The sequence below is a fragment of the Leptinotarsa decemlineata genome, unplaced genomic scaffold (genome assembly GCF_025532065.1).
Source record: "Leptinotarsa decemlineata unplaced genomic scaffold, Ldec_3_MD MMD2_P_RNA_scaffold_8, whole genome shotgun sequence".
Classification (NCBI taxonomy): Eukaryota; Metazoa; Arthropoda; class Insecta; order Coleoptera; family Chrysomelidae; genus Leptinotarsa; species Leptinotarsa decemlineata.
Genome location: NW_027412535.1, coordinates 719,713 through 739,074, shown reverse-complemented (window position 1 = coordinate 739,074; position 19,362 = coordinate 719,713). Strand labels below are relative to the sequence as shown.

Below are 19,362 nucleotides of genomic sequence, written 5' to 3'. Positions count from 1 at the left end.
TGGAATTGGCCGATACTTGATGAAAAGCTATGATAACGTGTTTGAGTAATACTTCATTGTCAGATTCTTACCAAACAGTTCACAAAACCACAGCAAGTGTTTTACTATATACAGTTGCTTCATCATGTGTAATGTATAAGGTGTTGAGTGAAAATCGCAGAATAAAGTTTAACTTAAATACAAATGAAATGTTTGTCATATTTTTCATTCAAAGTACACTCGAAAAACGCTAATGCTGCCCTCACTCACTATACCCGTACTGAAAAAAAGGATAGATTGTGCTCGTCAAAATTTGGAACCAGGTGACATACCTTGAATGATTCAAGTGATCATAATTTATATTCTTATTTGATTTGCTGAATAATCTTTCAAAAAAGAAAAATTTTAAGCAGAAATAGCAGAAGATGATAATGAATATCTTGATAACCTGGAAACTACATCTTTATCTGAGAAATCAGTCGTATGGGAAAACAAACTTCTGAAGGAAATGAATCTAGAAAATATTAAATTCGAGAATAATAGACTCAAGAAAAATCCAATGAAGTCAATGATATTACAAGAATAAAAAATTCGATATCCTTGACAAATTACTGGAAGATCTGAACAAAAAAAATAGATTATCTTTCCAAAGATCAACACCCTTCGAAAACCAATGATTACAAAAAAAACCTGATCCTCACAAAAACAACCAACAAGAATTATATTTTCTGAAAAAAAAAATAGCGCAAACGAAATTGATAAACAAACAGCGTGTACATCTATACAAGCATTGCTGGAAAGGAAAATACAGAAGAAAATACTACAGATCTAATAAAAGCTCAAACAGAAATTATGAATTCTATAATCAATCCAGAAGACGTAACAGACCAAGAACAAAGAGTACTCAAATTCACACCACAGGAACAGAAAGAAAATTCATAAATCTGGCAGACAAAAAAGTAGGAAAATAAGTACCAGAAAGAATGTAGAACAGTTTGAATAAAATGGTGCGAAATGAGAAAGGACGTTTCACAGAAGGAAGAACAGATGATGATTTTCGTGAGGGTGATCAAAAACAGTGGAAAATATGGCTACTCATCTTTCGAGTTCCAAACGACACAGATTTAAAAGCTGTAAAAAATATGTGGAAAAAAAGACCAGGGACGAGGATACCTACGTGAAAAAATTGAATATTATGAATCCAAAAGGCGACAAGCAATCATATATGGTAGGAGTTCGACCACACTTGCACGATGCCATCTACAAACCAGACTTTTGGTTTTAGATGCAAGACATTCATGCGAATCCGTATTTTAGGTTACAGTTACTGAATGGAAAGATAAAATAAGTAAAGGCATGTACACTGTAGCAGTATTTTTAGATCTTAAACGTGCTTTTGAAACGGTTAATCGTAAAATATTAATTGAAAAATTAAAAAAATATGGCATTAAAGGAAAAGTACTTGATTGGATCAGTGATTACCTCACAGCAGTGTTTCTCAAACTTTTCGAATTCACGGCTCCCTTATGTTTTTTGAAGGTTATCGCGGCGCCCCGAACGTAAAGACTACACTAGATATTTAATTAATAAAAATAGGTAGGTGGCTGTCTGAACGGTTTGCATTTTGCTATTACCGATATTGCCGATATTATCATCACGGCGCCCCAGGGCGCCGCGGCGCACACTTTGAGAAACACTGCTTTACAGGAAGGAAGCAAGTAACCAAAATTATTGAGTTTGTCTCAACAGCAATAAGCGCAGACCACGGGGTTCCGCAGGGAAGTATTTTAGGGCCATTGCTATTCTTAATTTACATTAATGATATCAGCAAATGTAATTAATGTGATTATGAACATTATTTTGCTGATGATGTCCTAGTATCGGTTAGTGATAGAGATATAGATAAAGCTATTCAAAAAATGAATGAAGCATTGAATAATATTGCTACATATTTAAAAACTAATGAATTGAAGCTAAATGTCAACAAAACAAAGGCTATGATACTTGCAACACCGTTTAAGTACAGAGAATTAGATTTAAATCAAAATGAAATGAAAAGAAAAAGTGAAAATTGAGCTCATTACTGAATTCAAATATCTAGGATTCATGTTGAACAAGCATCTATCAATTAATAACCATTTCACTCACATGCAGAAAAATTTTTTGAAGAAATTATGTTTCTCACATACAGAAAAAATTTTTGAAGAAATTATATTTTTTCACAAGAGTGTCCCAACACTTAACTATGCAATCACGGATAACTGTATATAAGACCATTATACAACCATATTTCGAATATTGTCCAACTCTTCTATACACATGTGATTTGAATAAAATGAGAACACTACAAAAACTACAGAATTGCGCAATGAGGATTATTTTGAGATGTGACAGGAGTACCCATATATCTTTAATGTTAAAAACTCTAGAATGGGTATCTATAGAAAGTAGGCTTACATATTTAACAATGATTTATATTTACAAAATGTTGCATAACCTGCTACCTTCATATTTTGACAAATTTGTAATTTTTAATAATCAAATCCATCAATACTAGAATAAGAAATAATTTGAATGTAAATAATCAAACATAAACGTTCAACATTAAAACATTAATTTTTTAAGGATTTATTAAGTATAACAGTCTACCTGAAAATGTAAAGTCTTCTAACAGTCTTATTCTGTTCAAAAGAAATCTATTAGACCATTTAAAAGACCATTAAGGTGATACCAAATTATTATGTATTATTTTTTTTGTATTTTCAATTATCGTAGGTAAGATTACTCATTAACAAATATCAGCAGATATTTTTTTTATTATTGTGTTTATATGTATATTAATGTTAACATTATTATCATTGTTTGTTTGAAGGTGATTGACAATGTTTCGTGATGAATTTCACTAGTTCGGACTTCCATTGTCTATTATATAAAATGATTTGAAATCCCTGAAACAAGTAAAAAAGTAAAAAAGAATAATTAAAAAATAATAGTTGAAAAAATAACAATTATATTAAGCAACAATAAACCTGAAATGAAATGATAGTAAAATAACCTACAAGTAAAAATATAATAATTGAATAAATAAAAATTAAAGGAATGCAAAAAAGAAAATAATAAAAAAAATAAAAAAGTGTAGAGATTCCAAGTCACGTTAGTTCACGACGTTTCGATTGTTGGTATCTACAATCGTCTTCGGGTGATGACTGGACTGATTCCTCCGAGAGATGACTATTTTATAGGTCGTTGAAATACTTTCACTTTCTCTACTTTCCATTTTCCGCTTCACTGATTTCGTGAGAGATGACCGATTTGGCGGGAGTTGGTCATTTCTCGTTTGATGATGGGTTTCCATATGTTTCGTATATCTACGCTGGCCTGGCTGAATACGTTGTTAGACAACATGTATGCGGCTTCCTTAAATTTTCTCCTGAACCAATGTTCCTCTCTGTGCAAGATCTCGAGTGGTCCCAAGCTGAGATCTTGCACAGAGAGGAACATTGGTTCAGGAGAAAATTTAAGGAAGCCGCATACATGTTGTCTAACAACGTATTCAGCCAGGCCAGCGTAGATATACGAAACATATGGAAACCCATCATCAAACGAGAAATGACCAACTCCCGCCAAATCGGTCATCTCTCACGAAATCAGTGAAGCGGAAAATGGAAAGTAGAGAAAGTGAAAGTATTTCAACGACCTATAAAATAGTCATCTCTCGGAGGAATCAGTCCAGTCATCACCCGAAGACGATTGTAGATACCAACAATCGAAACGTCGTGAACTAACGTGACTTGGAATCTCTACACTTTTTTATTTTTTTTATTATTTTCTTTTTTGCATTCCTTTAATTTTTATTTATTCAATTATTATATTTTTACTTGTAGGTTATTTTACTATCATTTCATTTCAGGTTTATTGTTGCTTAATATAATTGTTATTTTTTCAACTATTATTTTTTAATTATTCTTTTTTACTTTTTTACTTGTTTCAGGGATTTCAAATCATTTTATATAATAGACAATGGAAGTACGAACTAGTGAAATTCATTATTATCATTGTTGTATATTAGGATGTATCCTATTTGGCGACGTTCAAGAAAAATATGTAGTCATGGCAGATTCGAATTCAAGACCTGCTGGCACACTATTGCTGTGCCGTTTCACCACTTGTATTAGCTGTAAATTTTGAAAATTTCTCACTTCAAAGAATGGTTGAGTTTTGAATAAGTGATCGAATATATTTTTACTGGATTTATCGCTTTTGATGAAGAGCTAAATGGAAAATTCAGCTCAATTACAATCTCCTTCGACTTTTACATTGATTTTTGAAAATGTTTCATCCACAAAACTGTTTCTCAATTATTAAAATGAGCCATATGCCTCTGAAATTATAACAAAAATTTTGCTGTCATTTTTATGTCTTTGGCATTGACTACTACAGTCATTACCTAGGGTTAGTAGGGTGTGTTACTAACTCTCTGAGCCACACCTGGGAGCATCATGGCTATTTGTAGTTCCGCCAGCCATGTTACGTAGGAGAATCAATCCACCATCAATTAGATAAATAATAAATGGAGAGAGAATCTGAAAGCAATTATTCATTATATTTCTCATTAACCAGTGGGATATGCTGGCAGTAAACAAATCTAAAGAAATGAACTTTAAATGTTCAAGCCAGTCTCGAATATACCTACACAGTAGGTTGAATGGACTGACGCCTATCAGAAAACAATTACTCCCCTGGCTAATATCACGGAGGGCGTTCGATTATATCCGACCAATTGCATATGCATTTCCTGCATATGCAATTGGCAATACAACTGAAAGAGTCGACCTTCAATTTTCGAACGGGCACACTTGCAGACCGGTTTCGGGCTCATTAGCCGCTCATCAGTGCAACATAGTGGACATCATCGACCTAAAGTAAATTATATTCCATAATTGAAAATCGGAATTCTTTCAGAGTATTTCATTTCTCTTCCTAAGTTGGAGCGAACAACAAAATGTCACTCCATCTAGTGGACGAGGTACTAACCAACTGCATATCCAAAATTTGTCCGATTCCTCTGAATAAGGAAGAAACACTTTCTTGTTAATCAGTGGGCTATGCTTGAAGACTGGCAGTAAACAAATCTAAAGAAATGAACTTTAAACGTTCAAGCCAGTTTCGAAGTTACCTACACAGTAGGTTGAATGGACTGACGCCTATCAGAAAACAACTTCTCCCCTGGCACCCAATGCCACGAAGGGCGTTGGATTATATCCGACAGGCTTCAGTGCAGTGCAATTGGCCAATTGCATATGCAGGAAATTTTCTGTTAAGATTCCTGCACTGAGCTAAACTTTTTGCAATTTTTGGTTCAAACAGGAGCGAGGGAAAAGTGTGACGTCATTGACGCAGGATGGAATCAGTATCGTAGCGATTCAAGCGTTGAACTCCACCCCTCTGTCCCCTTAGTACTCCGCCTCACCTATCAGCCCCCTTAGTACTCTGCCCATGGGCCCCTTTGGGACTCCGCCATTCAGGCCCCCTTGTCAGGTGATCCTAATTAAAAGAAGTTTATAGTTATGAGATTCGAACCCGGATTGTCCGCTTGGTAGACATTGTCCTTAGCCTCTACACCAAAGTAAGACATTGAAACTAACTGCGAATGATGGGTATTTATAGCGGTAGTTTTGTCGAGACCAAAATTGACTCATTTTATATACTTGACCGTATTTTCTGATTTCCGTAGAATGTTAGGGAAGTTGTAATCGTCATTTCCTTGTAGAAGATAGAAAAATATACTTATATTTGGGAAATAATTGATATTTCATGTAAAGATGTGTGTGTGTGTATGAGTGAGAGACACGTATGACGTAATCAAGGCAAAGAGAGATGGAGATGGTATCGAGGTTTAACGTTCCTAGGGCAAGCACGTGTTGCCGGTTGTAAAATAAATCGTTGTTTATAGAGTAATGTAGCGTTGCCGGTTTCAAAATTAAGCATGAAGTGTTAGGAATACGACTGTGTACGGGATATTTCAAAATACATTGACCCTCTGCTAACTGACCCTTATTGACTGATGTCAATGAGGCAGTATTTTGCGCAGGTGCAATTCCAAAGAATACACCATTCAAATGTGAATTGAAGTTAATATTTCAAGATCTTCGTCAGTTAGATACAAAAAACTGTTGAATTTGTTCTAGAACACGCAACAAGGCTAGATAAAAAGAAGTCACAAATGGAATTGAATCTACAATGTCAGCATATATTTTGATTAGAGTTGTACAACAATTATGAAATTAAATATAAAAAAAATGGATATTTTGATTGAAACAGTAATTTTTCTGTTTTATTTCAAGTTGGTTGAAATATATAATTCAGGCATACAGAATTATCGCTATCACTTATCGATAAAGCCAGACACGTGGCTTTATAACAATTTAGTATTGAGTTGAAGTAAGCTAGACAGCAAATATGCAAACCGCAACGGATCACATATTCATTAAGACCTTCTCTATTCATACCCAAGATGACATGGATCAATGTCAATGCTGAATAGGCATCCGGCAATACGCCTCAAAACGACTGAACAAAAACTATTTAATTTTCTTTGTTTCGTTTCAGAATATGTCATCACCTATTTTTCTATTCATATCCAAGGTGACATTGAACACTGTCAATGCTGAATCAGCATCCAGAGATACGTAGTTCTCAAAGTGACCAAACAAAGGCTCCTTGTTTGATTTCATAATATTTCATCACCTATTTTCTTATTCTTACCCAAGGTGACATTGATCACTGTCAATGCTGAATCAGCATCCAGAGATACGCAGTTCTCAAAACGACGAAACAAAGGCTCTTTGTTTGATTTCATAATATGTCATCACTTATTTTCTTATGAATACCTCCTGCGGGGGGAAATGAGTTAATTGTATCAGTTGAAAACAAGTGCAACGATTTTATCTGAAAGTAAGTGTTTTACATCCTCACTTTATAAATTTTCATTGCAAGATTTTTTATACGTTTTTGACTTTTTCTCAGATGAATTTATTCAAATGTAATTTAATTCGAAGGTGGTAAGAGTTGTTGAATTATCATTGAATTTCCAAAAGTTCACTCAAATTGATTTACTTGAATGTTTTTTATGCATACTTTTTGAGGGTTATCGTTTTTTGTTTGAATTAATTTGTAATACGAAACGGTTTAGAGGTAATTACTTATTCCTCAAGCAAACCCTGGACTACTATTTGTATCCTACATACATCAGAAGATAAGAAATGCAATTGCTGATATTTGTTTTCAAATAAAATCTTTAATAATGAATAAAAGATAAGAACCCGTAATTGCTGACGTCCATTTTCCTCGAATACTATCTCTTACAGTAACTTTACCGTACAATTTGTTTTGATATTTTATTAGATGACAGCCTCATAACCGTGAAATGTGATTAGGAATTTTACTCGAGAATCATCCAAGCTGAATAAGAGTTTTTCTCGTATTTAATCTATTTGCCTTTGACAATGCCATAGATTTTCTATGTATACATTTATAATGTTGTAAACAGAAGCTCATTTTATGACCGGCTTTCGAGTTGAATAAAACGCATAGTAAGGTATGAATGATTTTTATTCATGTTGTCGTTTGTTGAGAGAGTGTTCGTATAATTTGTAATTTAAAACATGAACTTTTTTTTATTTTTGGTTTCTCGCAGGTGAGTAGAAATACAAGGCAGAAGGTGCTTCAATGTTTGCACATAACCTCAAATTTGTGTTTGCATAAGAGTGTGTGTGCCAGAGCGAGAGGATGGGTTTTCATAAGAGCGTGTGTGTAAAGTGAGAGAAGTCGGTTTGTCATATGAGTGTGAGAGAGATGGAGATGGTAGCGAGCTGATCCGTTTCAAAAATAGCAGCGCAAACAGTTCGGTGTTGTCGGATGTAAAATAAAGCGTTGTTTGTGGGGGCGATGTGGCTTGTGAGGCGTTGCCGGTTTTTTAAATTAGGCGTGGGAAAAATGACGTCGTCAACGGCGATGATTAGCAGGGTCTGATGTTTCAACGTGCGATCAGACATGTTAGAAGGGCAGTAAGAGCTGTTCAAGTTGGCGCGTAAAAAATTAAGCGTGATAGCGACACGGTTGAATTGTAAAAATAATGGTATAATGATAATGATGAAGGAAAAATCGGCTTAAAGAAAAAACATGACGGCAGGCATTCAGTACAGCGTTAAAGAAAAAAACGTGGCTACCAACGTAAAAAAATGGCTGTCATCGAGGTATACAGGGGGTATCATTTAAGGAAATACATGCCAGTTCAACGGGGCTCTATCGTTTTAGCGTGCGATCCAACATGCCAAAAGGACACAGAGCAGCATTTTCCTTAACCAAGTTAGCATCATCAGGAGAAGTTAATCAAGATAAAAATAACGGAAAAATTCTACAGGATGCCTCAAAACATATCGTTTGAGAAAAAAAAAGAACGGTAACGAGGGTCTAACGTTTTAACGTGTGATCCAACATGTCAGAAAAACACTGAGCAGCATCTTCTTCAACCAAGTTTACATCATCAGGAGAAGTGGACCAAGAAGATTTTAATTTTGCTTACATATAAACACAGATGGCGTGACGTGCAGCACATCAAAAGGATGAAAATGATTGTGTAGATGGAGAAAAAAGTATATAGTGTTCCAATAGTTTTTTTTTTAATTGAAAATAAAAATAGTCATACAGTTTTTCATAAAATTCATAATAATTATTATAATAATAATTGAAAAAAAAAATGTTGATTATAACATTTTAGCTTCTAATATATATCGAAATATAAATGCGCATTCATATGTATCAGGACCGCATTGGGTATTGGGATTCGACCAGGGGCAACTTTTGTAGTGTTCACCATATTGAATTGTATACGTTTCAGCAGTAGTTATGAAATTCATCAGTAACTTTTTCAGATTGGTCCATTTTTCGATAATCTCCGCATATATACCATAGCGAACGATGTGTTTATCGATGAAATCATCGATTTTTTTACAAGCGGGTGATATATCTGAAGCTGTCGGAAGCATATTGGTAACTAATGATTTTGCATAGTCTCTCCATTTCAAATCACAAAGGTAATATCGTGTTCAAAAACCATTGGCGTAGACGTTCCACATTTCTTTCAGTACACGAAAATTGTCCAGTAGCATGACCTGGATTCACATCTTTTTCAAAGTTTCCAGTTACATAAGGTGTTCCATCAAATTTGCAAACATCAATGATTATAGGATAAACTCCGTAAGTTATACATTCTTGTCGCAAAAATTCTGATTTTTGTTCACCACGAACGTAAATGTAGTCGGCAGCATTCAGCAACTTGGATTGAAGTATTTTGTTTAGTTTGAAATAGTAGATATCTCCATCAGAGTACCGAATACCATGGACATTTCTTTCTAGATAAGATGCGGTTTTCTTGTCTTGATTATTTAATGTGGCAAACGGTTGTGGAGGCATGGACATGTAATGGATCCGTTTAAACCCAATTTCGATGGCGAGTTCTTTAGAAATGAACAGTCCATTTACAATAAATCGCTGAATATCTACGAATGCAACTCTCATGATGACAACTTGTACAGTCCTAACACTCCTTACAACTCATGTTGAAGTTTCAATATTTTTGATTGGGGTGTGGGAGAGGGAGTGTTATTTGAATTTCAGTTCCACTTTTTGATAATTTCGCTGAGTGGGAGGTGCTCGATGACAGTGTCGTGCACAGTGATGCAATAGGCTCGTGTATTTTGTGGAAATCCCTCAGATGATTCGATTTCAAGTTTTACATCATTACTGGAACTTTTGATGCTTTCGTCCCTTCTGGAACAATCGATGACAAAGAGAGTTTTTTGTATAAAGTCGGCGGTGTTGATGAGAGGATTATGTTGATTGGTCATTTTGTAGCTGAGACCGAATTGTGCGCAGTTGAAATATGCTTGCAAAAAATTCATTTTCCCAAAATTCAGATGCATATCTTTGGGGTAATTTTCACCGTTCAGAATCAACGTTATATTGGTGATATTTATATGGTTGCATTGTGTTGGATCATTGTTGACTTTGGTGTAATCACGATCTTTTTGGAAACATACAATCACATAGCGTGGGTTTTCGAGAAACGAGGAAGTCTTGACGGCCCATATTTCATTTTTTGCACCTTGTGTGAGAGCAGGCAGCATATGGAGTTCCCATTTTCTGAAAGGTATGAGAATGGGAGTGGGAAAGCTTGGATAGCTTTTAAAAGTTGCAATTTGATTTGATCATGAGGGAAGATTCGTTCAACTTTCAGTTCGATATTTTAAATTTTCAGCTTATCTTCAGTCTGTGATGCTACTGTACCAGTAGTCTCATCTATTTTGAAACAGTTGCTATCATTCCAGCTCGTACTATTCGGATGGTGTGTTTACCATAGGAAACACTTTGATAATCATTGAAAATATTCAAGAAACGCTTGATAGGTATAAGTATGTTGAAGGTTAAAGATGTAGTTTGAATGATGCCGAAGCTCTTGGGGTATGTCCATCCTGAGATTGCCAAGTGTTTGATATCTTCATCAGTGTAGGTGAGGAAGCCTCTGACAGTACTAACAATTCCAACTTCACGAACTGCTTCCAATTCTTTACCATTCAGCTCATAGGTAGCAGATTGAAACATGAAACCACCAGCATTGTTCACGAAGGTCACATGACCATCTCCCTCAACTTTTCCGCTGATGAATAGCAAGCTATCGTACAAAGCATCATAGGCATCGGATTGATTAATGTTGATTTCAATGACGTCATTGTTGCGAAAAGATTTGACGTAAGGGTAGTAGGTCCGCCACTCTACCTTTTGTATGGACTCATCGTTTTGCGGTTTTCGGAAAATGTTGAACACTTGATTGAATAACATGATAACCCAGAGATTTCAGAAATAATTTATTTTGTTGTTTATAGTTGTCGACTATTGAAAGTTTTGGTGAAGACTGGCGAAGCGTATGATGATCAGTTGTTCTTATAGATAGCCAGTACCATAATTTCGTTTCAATTCCAAACGATTTATTATTTCTTCATTACGAAAATCAATGAGCCTGGAATGTTGGTCGAGCACTCGCAGTGTAATATTGTTTATTTCGTCTCTATTTGCAATAGAGGTGTAGAGGTATATGAGGTGATTAGGAGTTTCGTCAATTGCGTATCCTGGAGCTACATCAACAGCAAATTCTTATATCGTATGAGACGGTGTGTCGTTGTAGAATGCTCCAAACGTAATGTTGCTGTCTATGTGTATGGTACGTACTTTAATGATATCTACAAGTAGATCGGATGCGTAATGTAAGTTAGGTTTGAGAAGAGTAGATGAAAACCCCAAAATATGAGCCAAACTATTTGCAGGTCGGAAATCAATCGAATGTTTCAAACAGAATATTTCACTTTTTAGCGTATTATTATTCGGTTTAAGATAAAAAAATTCCTCAGGGTTTTCCTTATACGTTTTAGGTACAATATATTTGCTTATCAAGTTTTCGATATCATCAATTTCCTAAGATCCACCAGGAATATCGATACTTTTTCGTTTAGTCGTGCCATCGTTTTCGTAATAAAAAAATTTTGTACCTTCTTCAATGTTTGGTATAGTGTTGTACGAATGGAAACTGAGCATAACTAAACTGTATTCGGAATCGGAATCCAATCGAATGGGCGGATTGGTATCGATGGAAAGCGTCAAAGATCGACTCGTTAGCGTTAGTATCATAGACATGACTGATATAATGTCAATACGACATTTCCTTTAATAATGATTGAAACAACAAAATTTTGAATGAAAATATCATTCGTTTTCACAATAATAACAACTAATAAACTTTTTTGTGTAAGTTTTATCAACAAAAAGCCCCATAATTTTTGTAGGTATTATGCAGTAGAAACTGTAGGCACAGATGTCCACAATTACTTTGATAAAAGTTTTGATACCGATCATTGTTATATGTAATCGTTGCACCTTTTCCAAAATATCGTATCAATTCCATTGGAGGTTTGAGATTACCAAAGCTATCGAAATATTGTACAGCATTAACGTTTTTAATGTAAGCTACCCAATGAGTGACTGAATTCAATTGAGAATCCAAGTTAACAATAGCACATTCTCGTTGGCAAGGACCACAAGTTGGCAACGTATCACGCATGAAGACTCCACGAAAATGCGAAATTTTCAATTTTTGAATTATCGAATCATATAATGCTCTATGGGGTAGCTTCAACAGTTTTTTTTTGCTTTTTCAAGTAAAGACCTCGTCCTTGCGTTGATGCTGTTTTTTTAGGAACAAACCATATCCTCGTGATGTTTGCGTAGGTACAAACCAGAACCCAAATGTTCCATAGCTTCATTATGACGCTGATCTTCTTCGAGTTTCTTTTTGGCATTTTTTGCATCTATTACGGTTTTTGCGATAGCGCCTGCTCCACCTGCCAACGAACCCAAAGCTGTAAGGACAGCGAATATAGGTATGAGTGGCAGGACTCCAGATTTTGCTTCGATTGGAATTATCCTAGGTATCCGTATGTTTTTCGTCCTCCAGCTTCACTCAATGCCATTTTAGCAGCTCGCAAAGCCGAAGCACTAGATTTTTTAATATTAGTAGAATGTGGCTTCCAATGTTTATTAATTTTTTTGGAGTATATTACGTCGAAAGGTCGCCCCCATACCAAGCTTACTTTTCGCCTTCATTGTTGTAGTGACGAGCCAAGCTGCAGCTTTTTCCCCAAATTTAGCGTCTTTCGATTTAACGCGTTCCCAAGCTTTATTTTCCAACACTTTATCAGCTCCGTGACGATGTTGTAAAGAGCTGTTTTGAGAGTATGCAATATCGTGTTCTCTACAGGCCTCGTCTAATGGATTTACACCGGTTTCACCTCGTGCAAGACGTTCTTGTAGTTTCGTACCAGGACTGCAATATTGATAGCCTGGTAAGTGTAATTCGAATGGCAGCTTATTGATTAGCGTATTGACGACACCTTCTCCGCGATAAGTCAACATGAGGAATGATGGATGACGTCAATGCACACGCTACATATTAAAGTGAATCCCTCAACCACCAATCAGAACATGGAAGTCGTTCCACAAGACAATACGTTACCCATAGACAACTTGGACTATTTGAATGATGGTGTCAAGTATCGGAAAAAATATGGCAAGTTATTACCCAATTCGTTTCGCGCCATCATATGTGATCCATCGGGGTGTGGAAAAACCAACGCAGCATTATCGATATTATTCCATCCAAATGGAGCCAAGTTTGAAAATGTCTACGTGTACTCAATGTCGCTCTATCAACCCAAGTATCAGCTGCTTCGAGAGATATTGGGAAAAACCAAAGGAGTCGGTTATTTTCCATTTCAAGACAACGAAGAAATTCAGAGTCCAGAGGCGGCTAAACTAAATTCCATATTCATGTTCGATGATGTAGCCTGCGATGGTCAGCAGAAAATTCGTGAATATTATTCGATGGGTCGTCATAAGGACATTGATGCCATGTATTTGTGTCAGACGTATTCCAAGATACCTAAGCAACTGATACGTGACAATTGCAACATGATTGTATTGTTCAAGCAAGACGAAATGAATTTGAAACATGTATTCGAAGAACACGTCTCATCCGATATGTCTTTCGATGGATTCAAGAGAATGTGTGCCGAATGTTGGCGCGACGAAAATTCTTCGACAAATACATAAATGTGCGTGAATAAAAATAGAAACGTTATCTGTCAATATGAAACCACTTAGTGAAGAAGTTGATGTTGTGCGCAAGAACAAAATTAACGAAATTTCAAAAAGCATAAGAAAAAAGTATCTAGCTTTGAAATTGGGAAAGTCTGAAGAGGATGAGTCGTTGCAAAAATTTTTTCAACCTATATCGAAGCCGCTGAAGGATATTGCTGATATCTCTGAAAAATCGGTAGGTCATTTGAGACAACGTAGTGATGCCACCAAGAAGGAGGGGAAGAAAGATGAAATAAAAACGGAACCATTCGATCAATCTCAAGCATTTAAAGAGACGCAATTTTTACCACTCGAAAATGTTGCTGAAACGACGGGAAAGGATGATGATGAGGTATTCCACGAATCACCACCACCACCACCACCATCAATGGAAAATATTTCAGAGGAGAGTATGATGGAATATCTGGAGCAATATCCGCCCATATCACACAAATATGTCGTGAAACACTGGGCTAAAGACAATTCAATCGACAAAATATACGGACCAGTTTATGACGAGTCGTCTTCAAAATGGATTCTCGGTAGAAACTACATTGACTTTGATAAACGTGGTAATATTACAACTGAAGGACTCTACTTCAAAGGAACTCCAGGACTATATAATTTGATCTTTCTCGATGAACCTGAAGACTATAATAAAGAGGATCGAACCTCTTATAAACGTTTGTTGGAAGTAACACAAGCCCACCTGAATGCCAGAGGATCCATGAAGGGAACACAAAAATGGAAATGGTCAGATGTTTCGTAATCAAACACTTGGTAAGGGTTACGATAATGTAGTGAGCAATGATGTAGTTGGTTCCAGCATTCTACAAACGAATGCCATCAACACTCATCGTTGGATATATAATGACAAGCCCTTCGAGTATGTGTATTGAGATAATCTGAACGAGTTATGCGATAGATTAAAGCTGCTTATAGCTCCGAAAGATGAAAAATGACATGTATTTACTTCCAAAAATTCGATGCGATAATGCAAAATTGACATGAAAATCGCAACGAATAAATGTCAAAAATTCAATGCGATAAAACGATAATTTTTTATCACTTTAATCGCAACGAAAAAAACGTATTTTTCAAACCATCATTTCGTGCAAAAACCCATATGATTTACTTTGTAACATGCTACGAAAAATAATGCAAAATTAACACGAAAATCGCGTAAAAAAAAAGTCAAAATTTGATGCGATATAACGTTCATTTTCGTCACAAAAAACGTATCAAAAATTCAACAAAAATTCAATGCGTTGAAACAACCATATCTCGATCGCTTAGAAAAAACGCATATTATTAGAATCTTATCGGTGTATGTCACATTTCCATCATGACTATCGACAAGTTTGGACGCAGCTCCAATAGAAAGCGAAAGCAATCTGCAACATCAGCAGTAAGCACTGGTGGAGGTTTGCTACACACACCCGATGGCAACATTGATTTCGATGATTTGAAATTATGTAATGTGAAAAGACCTACGAACGCATCAGATGCAGTCAACAAAGAGTACATGGATGAAGTTGAGAAAAAAATTGATGCAACTATACAGAATCAAAGCGGTCGACATCAAAAACAAATGGCCCAAGTAAATGAAAATCTAGCAAAAATGCGAGAGCAAGTTGATCAATGTCAACATCAAATAACTCGAGTTAATGATAAAGTAACAAACATGAGTATTGATATTCAAAAACAGGTGAATGTAAACAAACGATTCGACAATATGTAAGTAATATTGGAGATATTCAAGCAGATTTGTTAGAGAAAATAACAGAAATTGCCGATTTGGTTCATTCGTATAACAAAACTTTGAAAATTGAACAAAACGACATGATGGAGCATTTTCAAGGTGATATCTCTAAACAAATTTCCAAAATAAATTCGGATTTAGCGAAGGTACAATCTGATATCAAGAAAATCAACAAAATGTAGTTCATAATAAAATAACAAGTTTAACATTCTCGACCATCAGTCCATCACATGGCTTCCAAAGACAAGATTCAACTTGTTCGTGAACTGCATAAACCTATTAGAAAAAATTTTCCATGACGACATACCGTTATCAAAGGACTAGATGATCTGTGGCAGATGGACTTGGCTGAGATGAGATCATTCGCTCATAAAAATCGAAATTTCAATCTCATTTTAGTTGTCATCGATTGTTTTTCGAAATTCGTGTGGACTCGACCGCTAAAATCGAAAACAGGAGAAGAGATCGTCAAAACATTTTCACATATTTTGGAACATACGAAACGTTGTTCAAAAAATCTACAAACCGATCAGGGGACGGAGTTTTACAATAATAAATTTAAAACTTTAATGAAAAAACATGGTATAAATCACTACAATATATATAGCATCATGAAGACTTCTATGGCTGAACGTGTCATAAGAACGTTGAAAGAAAGACTTCAAATATTTCAGTTTGAATGGCACCTACAAATGGCCGAATGTTTTGCCTGAAATCACAAAATCCTATAATAATACGCGACACTCAAAGACGGGCGCGAAACCTTCGGAAGTCAACAAAAACAACGAAAAACAATTCTCAATTCAACATACTCCCACCTGAAAATAGCTGGGCCAAGAAAATTCAAAGTCGGTGATGTTGTGCGATGTTGTGGGAAAGAATTGCAAAAAACTGCAAATCCTGATATATATCTCGTGGAAAAAGTGCTGAGAAATAAAAGGCAAAAGAATGTATGTAAAATGGCTCAGTTTAGATAGTAAGCATAACAGTTGGATGGTATGAATTCAATTCTGGAAAGTAGGTACATTTTGATGTCGAAGAGTGGTGGGGGGTTATGTATGAATTGAATGTATATTGAAACAAGTTTGTACTTTTTCAACATCAGTGAGCAGTATGAAGTTCGTCATTGTCATTATCGTCACAGACACGCACGCACGCACACACATACATCAACATGAGTTCTGAAGATAGTGGTTATTTTTGTGATGATACCAATATGTCTGATTACAACAAAGAATTAGATAGAATTTTTATGAAATAAGAAGTGACTGCCAAAAATGAATGTCATTTACTGCTACAAACTGTGTTTTCACTTGGAGGTTATGAAATAGTGGTAGAATTATCTCCAGCTAGAACATTCAGTGCGACAATTGTGGTGAAGCAACCTTTCAAACCGAAGAAAATATCGTTCAGCATTTTCGAATGGGCTACTTTAATCGAGCTACTCATACAGAAGAAAACTGACTTTTTCGAAGAAGACCTTTCAACATTTCCAGACGAATATGATCCTACGATATTCCCTTGTGGTGATTATTGTAAAGTCACACAATTAGTATATGATGATTATATGATTATTGTAGTATAATAGATAGTATTAAAAGATTTTTCAAAGATAAACCAAACTTTAATTCTGGAAAATTAGAATTATCAGAAAGATCTTGTGAAATACCAAATACTTTATTTTGTAATGCTCTCAAAGAATATATTTTTTATTATAAAGTAAAAATTATAAATGATTTATGCGAATAAAAAAAAAAATTGAAAACTAGTTTTTTATTATCACTTTTTTCATATGCATTTCATTGTCGACGGAACGTCAACGCAATGCACATCAATTAAACGTCACCATTTTATTGATGTATGTTGCGTTGATATTACGTTGACAACAGAACACACCTGAAACGTAGACGGAGCGTCAACGCACATGAAGCATCGACGGAGCGTCAACGTTATATATACAGGGTGTCCCTGGACTTCCTCTTTTCCTCTCGGGAATGTATAGATGGGGTCAAAATATCACCAGTACTTCATATAACTTTTTTTCCTAAAATCCTTCGTTACCAAGTAACGGGCCCTCGAAGTTACAAAATGAAAAATGTTTTTCTTTGATAACTTTTCAAGTGAATATTCAAAATCATCCAAATTTTGGTAATTGACTAAACAAATGAATTCCTTCGATGAGCTTTCATGCAGGAGTCAGTTGTTTTGCTACAAAGTCAGGAACGGACTACCCCCGATGGTCCACACCCCAAAACTTTGAAATGACAGATATTTTTCAATATTTTTCAACAAATTAAGGTTACTTGGACAATTTTATGAATAAAAGTACTCGTGTGGAAAGTCGATCGGAGCAACGAGTCTTGATAAAAATGTAGTTTCACTCGACGACATCAAACCCGCTCGTCCAACATTATTTGAAATGAATAATTATCAAAGCAGAAATAATAATGATAACGTTAATTCAACATCATTTATCCTGAGATGTCTACCTTTATTCGAAAATATTAGTTTTTAAGGAAAATGGAAATGATACGTAAAATGTTCATAACGAATTTTTATAATGCAAACACGTTTAACTAACGAAACTCAAGAGCCTCAAGAGCAAACAGAAATGAAAAATCCGCTACAGAAACTGCTCGATATGACCACTCTCTATACATTTTCTTAGTCTGCGAAGACACCCTCTCTGTACTTGAAATAGCATTCCAGGGTCGTTTCGTATGGCTTCACAATGTAATGTTATTCTATTCAACAATGCATCTCTTGTGTGAATAGGTGTAGCGTAAACAAGGCTTTTTAGATGCCCCCACAGAAAGAAATCCAATGGATTTAAATCCGGAGACCGCGATGGCCATGAATATGGCCCACCTCTACCAATCCATCTATTGTGGAAAATATGGTTCAGATGGTCACGCACAATCAAACTAAAATGAGGAGCGCCATCATGCATAAACCACATATCTCTTCGGGTTTGCAATGGAACATGTTCCAAAAGTCCATTCAAATCGTTCTGAATGAACTCCAAATAACGTTCTCCATTCAATCGGTCCTGTAGAACGAATGGTCCTATAAGATGGTTTCCTATGATACCAGCCCAAACATTCACGTTGAATTTCCGTTGGTGTTTGATTTGCAATATCCCATGGGGATTTTCTTCGGCCCATATATGGAGATTATGAGAGTTGATAACTCCATCTCTACTGAAACCTGCTTCATCAGTGAATAAAACTCGATTAATAAAAGTCATATCCTCTCTTTGCCTATCAATGAACCAATTGGCATATTCCAGTCGTGCTGGAAAATCTTGAGGTGTCATGGCATGTACCTTCTGGATGTGAAATGGGTGGAGCAGTTGTTCCCTAATTATTCTATGAATAGTGGACTTGGATGTATGGAACTGTTCTGATAGATTTCTGATGCTCATTGAAGGATCATCAGCGACGGCTTCCAAAATATTTTCCTCCAATACAACGGTACGTACAGTCCTAGGAGCGCCCTCACCACCTCGTTTTGGCAAAACTGTACCTACAATAATATCGAAATAAAACAACGTGCTCAAATTAATTATCAATTATTACATACCTGTCTCCCTCAAGCTGCGATCGACACGCTCGAATGTTTCTCTTGACGGTACCGTTCGATTGGGAAAATGCTCGGAATACAGACGACGAGCTTCTGCAGCATTACAAAATGCTCGTCCATAAAATACATGCATATCTGCATATTCATTGAATGTAAACTGTTCGGCCATATAAAAAAAATTCAAAATATCCTATAGAATATTGACAATACAATGATAGTCATTTGTCAACGCACCACTCAACAAAACAAAATCGCATTCCAGTTTCTCATTTTTTATCAAAACTTTCTAAAAG

At 35.6% G+C, this 19,362-nt stretch overlaps 2 protein-coding genes across 2 annotated transcripts in view; one reads left to right on the top strand and one right to left on the bottom strand.

Annotated features, from left to right (window-relative positions):
- LOC141480414 (uncharacterized) overlaps positions 1–19,362 on the top strand; it is a 388,666-nt gene that overhangs the window by 138,769 nt on the left and 230,535 nt on the right. The window lies entirely within an intron of this gene.
- LOC111511015 (intermembrane lipid transfer protein Vps13) overlaps positions 1–19,362 on the bottom strand; it is a 1,108,316-nt gene that overhangs the window by 956,923 nt on the left and 132,031 nt on the right.